Consider the following 9618-nt stretch of genomic DNA (forward strand, 5'->3'; position numbering starts at 1 on the left):
GGGCTTAGGTGTCGGCATCTTTTTTTATTGGGAGGGGTTCAGTCTACCCGGCGGTAGGTGTCGGCAAATTTTTTTTATTTTTTATATTTTTTTTGTTTTGTTTTTTTGGTAAGGGTGGGCAGTCTACCCTGCTTAGTTGTCAGCATCTTTTTTTATTGTGAGGGGTTCAGTCTACCCAGGTTTAGGTGTCATCATATTTTTCAAAGGTGGTGAGAGAGCCGCCGGGTTCCCCTCCCTGGGATTAAGGGTTGACAGGCGGGCACATGCTGGGACTCGAGGCCTGATTGGTTCTTTCAAAAAGGCGCGCTGCATCACACACAGAACCAGGAAGCTTCAGGTTTTCGTGCCACTGTGGGGAGGTTTCTCCAGCTGGAGTGCTTCCGCTGTGCCGGTAGGTGTCGGCCTTTTTCTTCATTTACCATGCATATTTTATCACGGGAGGGCTGACCCTTATTTTTCTGGTTTATTTTAAAGGTGGAAAATATGGAGCTAAGCGGTGCACCCAGTGACATCACTGATAGCAGCACTAATGGCAGTGACAAAGACTATTTCCCTGACTCCTCTGAGGCGGACAGTTTGGAAGACAGCAGCGGGGATGAGCGGGCCCATCATGGGACACAGATGCTGGCTGAGGGTCACTCTGTTATCAAAGATTCTCCAATTTCTGGCCCAGGTTTCTGCACCTCAAAAAAAAAACACGCTGTGACAGTCCAGGTACTTACCAAAAAATGTGATGGCTCAAAGGTGTATAAAAAAAAGAACTATTGTCTATGGTGCGAGAAGCCATTCTCAAAAATTGCAAGGCATGTGGAGGCCATCCACCGCGATGAGCCTGAGGCAGCCCAGGCACTGAGCTACCCAAAGTGCTCAAGGGAAAGGTGGCTACAGCTTAACCTGATTTGCAACTGGGGAAACTTTGCCCATAATGCCGGGGTTCTAAGTGAGGGCTGCGGTGTCCTACTTCCATGCAAGCAGCCTGGTGAAGCTGTGGCTCCCCAAGACTTCATGCATTGCACATATTGCCAGGGCCTTTTCTCAAGGCAACACCTGTGGCGTCATGTGAAAAGGTGCCCGCTGAAAAAAGGTCCTGCCAACACCAAACCAGGCAGGACCAGAGTGCAATCCATCTGTGCTTACACCACACCCGTTCCACCAGGTGTTGGGAAGGGCCGCTGGAAGGTGCTGTGTGATATGATTCATGATGATGTGGTACAGGTAATAAAGGGTGACCCTTGCATCATGCAGTTTGGGCTCCACCTCTATAACCGGCATGGTTCGGATGTCAGTAAGCATGATTATATACGGCAGAAGCTTAGAGGACTAACCATCCTGGCATGCAGTAACAGTCGCCCCACCTCTCTGAGTAGCATGGCACAGTTCATCCACCCTGCAAACTCCCTGCAGGTCATAACTGCCATAAGGAGCCTGGCTGGCTATGCTGAATTGATGAATACCTATAAGGTACCCTCACTGGCCCTGAAAATAGGCCACAGCCTCCAAAAAATATCTACCATGGTTGAGTGCCAGGCACTTATGGAGGGCCATGCCCCGGCTGTGGAGAGCACACGGAGCTTTCAAAAACTATACAAGGCAAGGTGGAGCGAGATGATCTCGGCTGCTGCCCTCAAAACCCTGGAGGAGCAAAAATGGAACACCCCCCCTCCCCTTCTACCTTTCACTGATGATGTAAAACAGTTGCACCTTTATCTCACTGACAGACAGTGGGAGTACCTAGAGGATTTGTCCACCCACCCGACCACAAAGAAGTGGTTGCTGCTGGCCAGGGTAACCCTCACACAGCTAATCCTATTCAACCGACGTAGGGAAGGTGAGGTCTCAAAGATGATGCTTTGCTCTTTTGCATCTCGGCACACAGCTGATTTACAGAGTGATGTGGCGCTGGCCCTGTCAGAGCCAGAAAAGAGGCTATGTCAGCACTTCACATGCATTGAGATTCCTGGTAAGAGAGGCAGGAAAGTCCCTGTCCTCCTGTCCCCTTGCATGCAGAGGGCAATGGAGCACCTCACAGATAAAAGGGTAGAGTGTGATGTCAGTCCTGACAATGTCTATATGTTTGCAAGACCATCCTCCTTGTTACACCTCAGAGGATCCGATTGCATTCGTCTCTATGCACGGACATGTGGGGCCAAGCATCCAGAAGCTCTCTCCTCTACCAGGCTTCGGAAACATGTGGCCACCCTTTCGAGGGTGCTGAACATGTGTGACATGGAGATGTATCAGCTAGCCGATTTCATAGGGCACGATATCCGGGTGCACCGCCAGTACTACCGCCTCCCTGAAGGTACCCTGCAATTGGCCAAAATTAGCAAACTCTTCGTGGCACTCCAGCAAGGTCGATTGGCTTTCTTTAAGGGTCAAAGCCTGGAAGAGATCTCCATTGATCCCAACGGTAAGTAGCATGGGTCCTCACACAACTGGTTGTTCCATGGGCTGACAGTCTAAGGGGGATACTGTGACCGGGGATCTCTGTTTATCTCTGTATTTCCAGAACCAATCCCGCTAGCCAGTGATAAGTCTGATGATGAGCCAGAGATGGAAGCTGGAGCAGTGCACGTGGAGGAGAAAGATGCCAGTGCAACGAAAGTGATGGAGAGGCATGCACCCATGGCTACTAAAGGTGTGTGTGTGTCCGTCAAATCCATTGGGTGGCTTCGGCTGGCGGTGGGTTTTTGGGTGACTGATCTCTTCACTCTCTTGCATAGGTGATTGCATGGGTTCTAAAAAGAAACCGTGGAGCAGAAAAGAAGTAGCAGCTGTTGAGAGACACCTGATGCGATTCATCCTCTCCTGCAAGGTACCTGGCAAAAAGGATTGCGACGCCTGCCTCGGCACTGAGGAGCAGGCTCTGAAGGCTAGGAACTGGCTGTCGGTCAAGTACTACATAAAAAACCGAATAACTGCTATCAAGCGAAAGTGTACAGTCTGAATAAAATTTCTGTTGGTCCAACCAAGGCGTCTTTTTTATTTACTTTGGTGAAACCATTAAGTGGTCATAGCAAAGGGCGTACCCACAAGGTTAGGAATACCAGACTAGGTCCCGGTGAGGCATAGGCAGTACCCACATGGTTAGGAAAAACTGACTAGGTCCCGGTGAGGCATAATGGTGTCCGATTTCTGTCAGCAAGCTATACAGCACATGCGCGCCGGGCGATATGATATAGATACACGCCAGCAGGCACGGTTTGCTGATCAAGCTGTTTGGGCAATGGGAAGCAGGCGTCCCCATGATGGACAAACCAGTCATGGGTCCTGAAAAGGTCACAAAAGCAAGTGTGTGTGTGTATATATATATATATATATATATATAAATCCTCAAAGGTGGCACTCCCATATACAGAAAATAATTTGCAGGTGCCCTCCAGTTAAAATCAGCTGAGGATGATCCCACAAATGAAAGTCCACACAGGCAGCACTCTGACATCCAAATAACAGCACAGGAGGATGTGATAGATATCACCAACGTTTTGAAGCATTTAATCCAGCCCCTTCATCAAGGTACAACAATGGTATATACATATAATAAAGACATTTATACTCACAATACCCCACACCGCGCGGCGTCCGGGGTTGGGTCGCCTGCCGATTACATCATCACACCTATCCTCCACACCAACGCTTGTACCGTGTCGGTCCTAGGAGAGTGGAGACGCCCACAGCCTGGCTATCCATTACCCTGGCAACGCGCAGTTACCGGACCTCTATACAAATAATGACACCCAAGAACACAAATAAAGCATAACAAGCGAAGACTGCCTAAGTATGAGTGAAGATAAGGGAACTGGGTTTTTCTGTTGATGGCTTTGATTGACAGGCTTGTTGGCTCAGGTGACTTGGTATGTCAGTGTGTCAGGAGGTTGGTTTTCAGCCTATCAGGGGTTCTTGTAGGAGTGGTTAGCTTAGGCTATATAGGGCAGGGCTCTGCCTGTGGTCAGCCTCTTTGCTGTGATCTTTTCAAGAAATCAGGCTGAGTACCCATACTGTTAAAGAAGTCAATATGCCCCGTCCATGTCGTGCTGCTCCCCCCCCCGCCGGCTGGCGGACTTTGCCCGCCTGCTCCGTTCTGCTAACTGGGAGGCGCCGCTTATTACAGCGGGGCTTCCAGCGGCGGGGTCCCCAATGGCTCAGGGCTCAAGCAGGAGCAGTGATGGCCCTGGCGCCCTTGCCTGTGCGGCGGGCCCGGCGCCCATTTCTCCTGTGGCGGCCATTTTACATACAGCAATGACATCACCTCCCAGACACCATGGGTTACTGCAGGGTCCGTGCCTGGGTTATGCAGCTGCTGCCCCCTGGCGTACGTTTCCGAATCCCGGTCCCCCTGGCCACTTCCCCTCCCCTGGGGTCTCTCAAGTGTCATGGTTGCATAATGCAACCTCTCAACCTCCCTATTTTTCATCGGCCCCAGTTTCTTCTATATCAGGCCCTTCCTGGGGTCAAGCTGCATGGAGCTCTGGTTTTGCCCCTCCGGTCTATCCATCCATTTCCATGGCACCCCCCAACCTGGGGTACGCACATTTCACTGCTCCTTCTTTCCCCTCTGACACCCCCTTTTTGCAGCCCGCTCCCCAACAAACTTACTTTTACCCTTTGGTCAGTTCTTCCTATTCTGCTTCACACCCCCCCAGTCTGCTCCAGTGACGACACCTTCTCCAGTCATTGCGGCACCTTCTATTTCTCAGCATGTTCCCACCCCACCTGGGCCAAATCCGCCCTTGCCCCCTCTGTCTCCCCGCCCCCCCTACACCTCCAGCCCCGCTGCCTGAGATCTCGTTACCTGTGACTCACCATGTTCATGTAGTTTCAGGTACGGCGGCTGCAGTTGGATCCGCGACAGAAGGGTCTTCAGCTAGTACGGCAGTTATCGCTGATCGTCCCGAAGCAACCCCGGCTGTTCGGCCGGCGGCTTCTCCTCGTGCGGAAGAGTATGGCTCGGTTCCGGGTCCCTCAAAGGATGGTGAGTGTGATTTGTCTAATTCCTCGTGTTCTTTTTCCAGTTCCTCTTCTCATTCCTCTGGTTCTCCTGCGTGCCCGCGAAAAATCGCCAGGTTGGTTGCGCGCCGCCTTGCTAGGAAAACAGATAATAGCAGCAAGAGGGTCGAGGCAGCAATGCCCGAGGAGCCTGAACCGGGCTCGGATGCCGTGCATTGTGCGAACACAGCGATCCTGCGCGGATTGTGAAAAAGCGTTCAGGAAAAAATCCGCAGAGGAAAATTTGTGGATTTTTTCTCCCTCACAGAGGAAACTAAGAAAGGTTTAGCGAAGGCAAAGAAACCTGGGGGATTGTGCGAGGAGGCTTTTTGCAATTTTAATGCCTGGTTGAAGGGTATGCTGGTGTTTGCGGCATGCTACCTCCACGCACGGGCGGACGAGCACGTCAATGTTCTGAAATATATATTTTTGGTGCATGACATGTTCGTGCGTTCCAAGGGTGTGGCATGACGTGAGTATGATGTTCAATTTCGCAGAAAGCACGAAGGTAGACGCGTCCTGCCATTTGGTGTGAAGGACGTGGAGGTATGGTTGGAGGTGTCGCAAAACCGTCGCCCCCCTTACGAGGGGTTTCAGACACGCAAGTCCTCGACATCTTTTAAGTCAGGTGCAACGGGTTCGGCGAGAGGCAAATGTTTTGCATTCAATGACTCCAGGTGCACCAGAGGCGCCTCGTGTCGCTTTCGTCACTCCTGCCGACTCTGCAGTGGTGATCACCCGGCCAAAGACTGTCGCCGGGCACCAGGAGCCAACTTATCCGACCCCCCCGAAGGAACTAAGAACGCTAACTAAGGCCAGATCCCATATTTGCTTGGAGGCTCTTTCCCGTTGGTTAGGTTGGTACCCCTTTCGCGAGGAGGCTAAGTTCTTGTTAGAAGGTTTCACAACAGGTTTTCGTTTGCCCATTTCGGATCCTATATTCGTTTGCGCTCAGCGTAATTTGCGTTCAGCCTTAGATCATGCGGAAGTCTTGCACGCCAAAGTTCAGGCCGAGGTTCTGTTGGGGAGGATAGAAGGCCCTTTCCCTGTTCCCCCCTTGCAGAATCTCTGCATTTCCCCTGTGGGTGTTGTTCCCAAGAAGGCTCTAGGCAAGTTCAGATTAATTCAGCACTTGTCCTACCCTCCGGGCACTTCTGTCAATGATGCCATACCAGCGTCAGCATGCAGAGTAGTATACCAGTCATTCGACCAGGCTCTAGGCCTCGTTCGCCATTTTGGTCAGGGAGCGTTGATGGCGAAGCTCGACATTGAGTCGGCCTTTCGTCTGCAGCCGCTGCATCCGGAAGCTATGCGCTATATGGGCTTTCATCTGCCCACTGGCTATTTTGTTGACAAATGTTTGCCCATGGGTTGTGCGGTTTCCTGTTCCTATTTTGATAGTTTCAGCTCCTTTTTGCACTGGTGCATCTGGGCCGGTACTGGTCGGGATGGGGTAGCGCATTATTTTGACGATTTTCTCTTTATGGGTCCAGGAGGGAGCGACGTCTGTGCAGACCTCCTCTTTTCTGCTCAAGCGCTTTTTTGGACTCTAGGAGTGCCAGTAGCATTGGATAAAACGGAGGGTCCCTGTACTCGTTTGTCGTATTTGGGTATCGAGATTGACACATTAGAAGGTTGTTGTCGACTTCCCCAAGACAAGGTGTTAAAATTACTGGACATGGTGGCGTGTTGTTTGTCCGCTAATAAGGTTAAATTGCGTGCGGTTCAATCGCTGTTAGGTTCCTTCAACTTTGCCTGCTGGGTAATCCCGATGGGCAGGGTTTTTTGCAGGAAACTTGAAAGGGCCACGGCGGGGGTACTCCGTCCTCACCACTACATCCGTCTGTCAGCTGAGATTAAAGATGATTTACGGGTTTGGGCCAGATTTCTAGTTCAGTTTAACGGCGAACGCATTTGGCCTTCGCCCCCTGTGGCCAACACGGTGTTGCAGCTCTTTACTGACGCTGCTGGGTCATCTGGCTTCGGGGCTTATTTTGATGGGGACTGGTGCGCCGACCCGTGGCCTGCAGAGTGGCGCAGCGAGGGCCTTACCAGCTACCTATTACTTTTGGAATTATTTCCAATAGTGGTCGCTGTCGAGCTTTGGCGAAATCGCTTGAGCAACCGGCACGTAAAATTTTGGTGTGACAATCTAGGTGTTGTACACGCCATTAACAACTAGAGAACGTCTTCCCCTTTTGCTTTGCGCCTATTGCGTCATTTGCTGTTGCGTTGCCTGGAGTCGAATATTAGTCTCACGGCGTGCCATGTCCCTGGCGCAGCCAATGAGATTGCTGACGCATTGTCCCATTTCCAGTTTGCGCGTTTCCGCTCCCTAGCCCGTTTTCTTCTACTGAAGGTTTACTTTGCCCCTCATTTGTATGGCAGATCATCAGGCCGGCTTAGAAGGTTTGGCGCGGCATTCACTTGCACCGTCAACCCTCAGAACATACTCGTCGGCCTGGCAGGATTGGCGGGCTTATTGCACCCAGCCTGCCATGGAGGGTAAGTCTGAACAGGACTTGATTTCATCTTTTGTATGGTTAAAACATCAAGAGGGCCGGTCCAGGGCTTCCGTTGTCGCGGCGCTTGCGGGGATATCGTTCTTTTGTAAACTTAAAGGTCATTACGACCCTACTAAATCATTTATGTTAACGAGAGCCCTTAAAGGTTGGGCCAGGGAGCGACCCGCTCGCGCCGACTCACGCAGGTAGGTGGACCAACAGTTGCTGCAGTCTCTGCTGTCGGTTTTAGAAAAAGTAACTTCGGATTCATTTGAAGTGGCGCTTTTCAGTTTGGCTTTTGCGGCCGCATTTTACGGTGCATTCCGCGTTGGTGAGTTAGTGGCGACTAGTAAAAAGTCGGCTTCCTCCGGCCTGTTGTTATCAGATGTTGTCATTAGGGATGCTTCTGTGTTATGTAAATTAAGATTCTCCAAAACAGATCAGACAGGAAGAGGTAGATGGGTTACTCTGCATCGTCAGGACAGCAATTTAGTGTGCCCCGTTAAGTTGACATCCTCCTACATGGGTGTGCGCCCATCTGGAGGATCACAGTGGCTGGTGCATATTGATGGTACACCCCTTACTAGGTTCCAATTTACGGCTATTTTTAAGCGCGCATTAGGTGAGTTAGGTTTAGACGTCTTGGCGTTTGGGACTCATTCTTTTCGCATTGGGGCAGCTACTTGCGCAGCTTTAGCGGGGGCTTCGCCTGCAGCTATTCAACAAGTAGGTAGATGGAAATCTGCGGCTTACAAGTCTTATGTTCGCTGCGATAAATTATAGTGCGCTCCTTGCTATCCCGAAAACGTTGTTTAGCCGCCAATTGATGAACGGCTAGCGTTCAACAATTGGGGATGTGAAGGGATTTTTTTGTTTTTCCCCCGGGAGCCATGATTTGACCACTTTGGTTCACGGGTAGGGTTTTTTAGTTTTTCTTCTTCACTCGGGTTCTTTGTTTCCCCTTTTTTTACGCATCCCTGCTAGTTAGTTGCTATGTTTTCTTTCATAAGTTGTGTCGTGGTGGTGGTTTCCTTCAGTTTCTCATAGTTAGGATTCTTTTTCCTTTTCAGCACCTACAAAGGAAGATGGACAGGTCTGGTTTGTGGGTCATTCCTATGTTTTTTGGGCAGAGAAGCATGGGCTGGCCAAACGTGCTAGTTTGTTGCTTGGTGGACGTAGCGTGAGATGGATTGGAGACAGGGGTTTGCGTGTGGAGGCAGTTCTTGAATTGATGATCTCATCTGTGGCTTCTTGGGGAGTGCCGGAGTGGTTGGTGTTGCACATTGGTGGTAATGATGTGGGTCAGCTGAAAGGTGTGGAGTTGATTGTGCGGTTGCATGGTTTATTGGAGGAGGTGCAAATGCGTTGGCCAGGAGTTCGTATTGTTTGGTCTGAAATGGTTCCTCGGTTAACTTGGAGGGGCGCCCGGAATTACTCGGCTGTGGATAGAACAAGAAAGAAGGTGAATGTAGAGGTGGATCGGCATGTGCTTTCTTTGGGAGGTGTGATTGTGCGTCACAGCTTTTTGAATGGTGACCTGGATCGTTATTTTTGCCCGGATGGTGTGCATTTAAATGTCCTTGGCCTTGGGCAGTTCATCAAAGATCTTTTTTCCTTTCTAGTTTAGTTTTCTTGGTGGCGGGCCAGTCTTCCTTTGTTGCCTGGTTTGGCGGGAGGTCGCTGCAGCTCAGTGGCTTCATGTGGCGAAATAGAACGTTGTGGGGGCGCTTGACCTCAAGGTGCGTGGCGAATTTGTCCTTCTCTGTACGAGGGGACCCGAACGCTTTTGTACGGAGGCGTTTGGATTGGCTCAGGGGGGAAGCAAGACCCCCACATCGTATGTGCGTCTATAGGAGGGTCGTTTTAGTCATCCCTCGAGTCATTCGTATTTTTAAAGCTAGAACTGAGCTTGCAGCATCTCTTGCCACCTTGGTTAGGTTAATTGAATTAATTAATTAATTATTAAATAAAAGCTGTGACCTTTTAGCTAAGCTGCTTTGTGTCCATGTCGTTATTTATTATTAAGTTAAGTTTAGTTAAGAAGGTTGTTAAGGTTGGAAGCGATAAACCAATGTATCTCTTATAACAAGCGAAGACTGCCTAAGTATGAGCGAAGATAAGGGAACTG

The 9618-nt window shown here is 50.4% G+C and overlaps 1 pseudogene; it reads left to right on the forward strand.

Annotated features, from left to right (window-relative positions):
* The first annotated feature begins 5653 nt into the window (after positions 1–5653).
* LOC148506683 (uncharacterized) lies at positions 5654–8273 on the forward strand (annotated as a pseudogene).
* Positions 8274–9618: the final 1345 nt, after the last annotated feature.

Source organism: Taudactylus pleione, unplaced genomic scaffold, assembly GCF_031769625.1.
Source record: "Taudactylus pleione unplaced genomic scaffold, aTauple2 ptg000398l, whole genome shotgun sequence".
Lineage (NCBI taxonomy): Eukaryota > Metazoa > Chordata > Amphibia > Anura > Myobatrachidae > Taudactylus > Taudactylus pleione.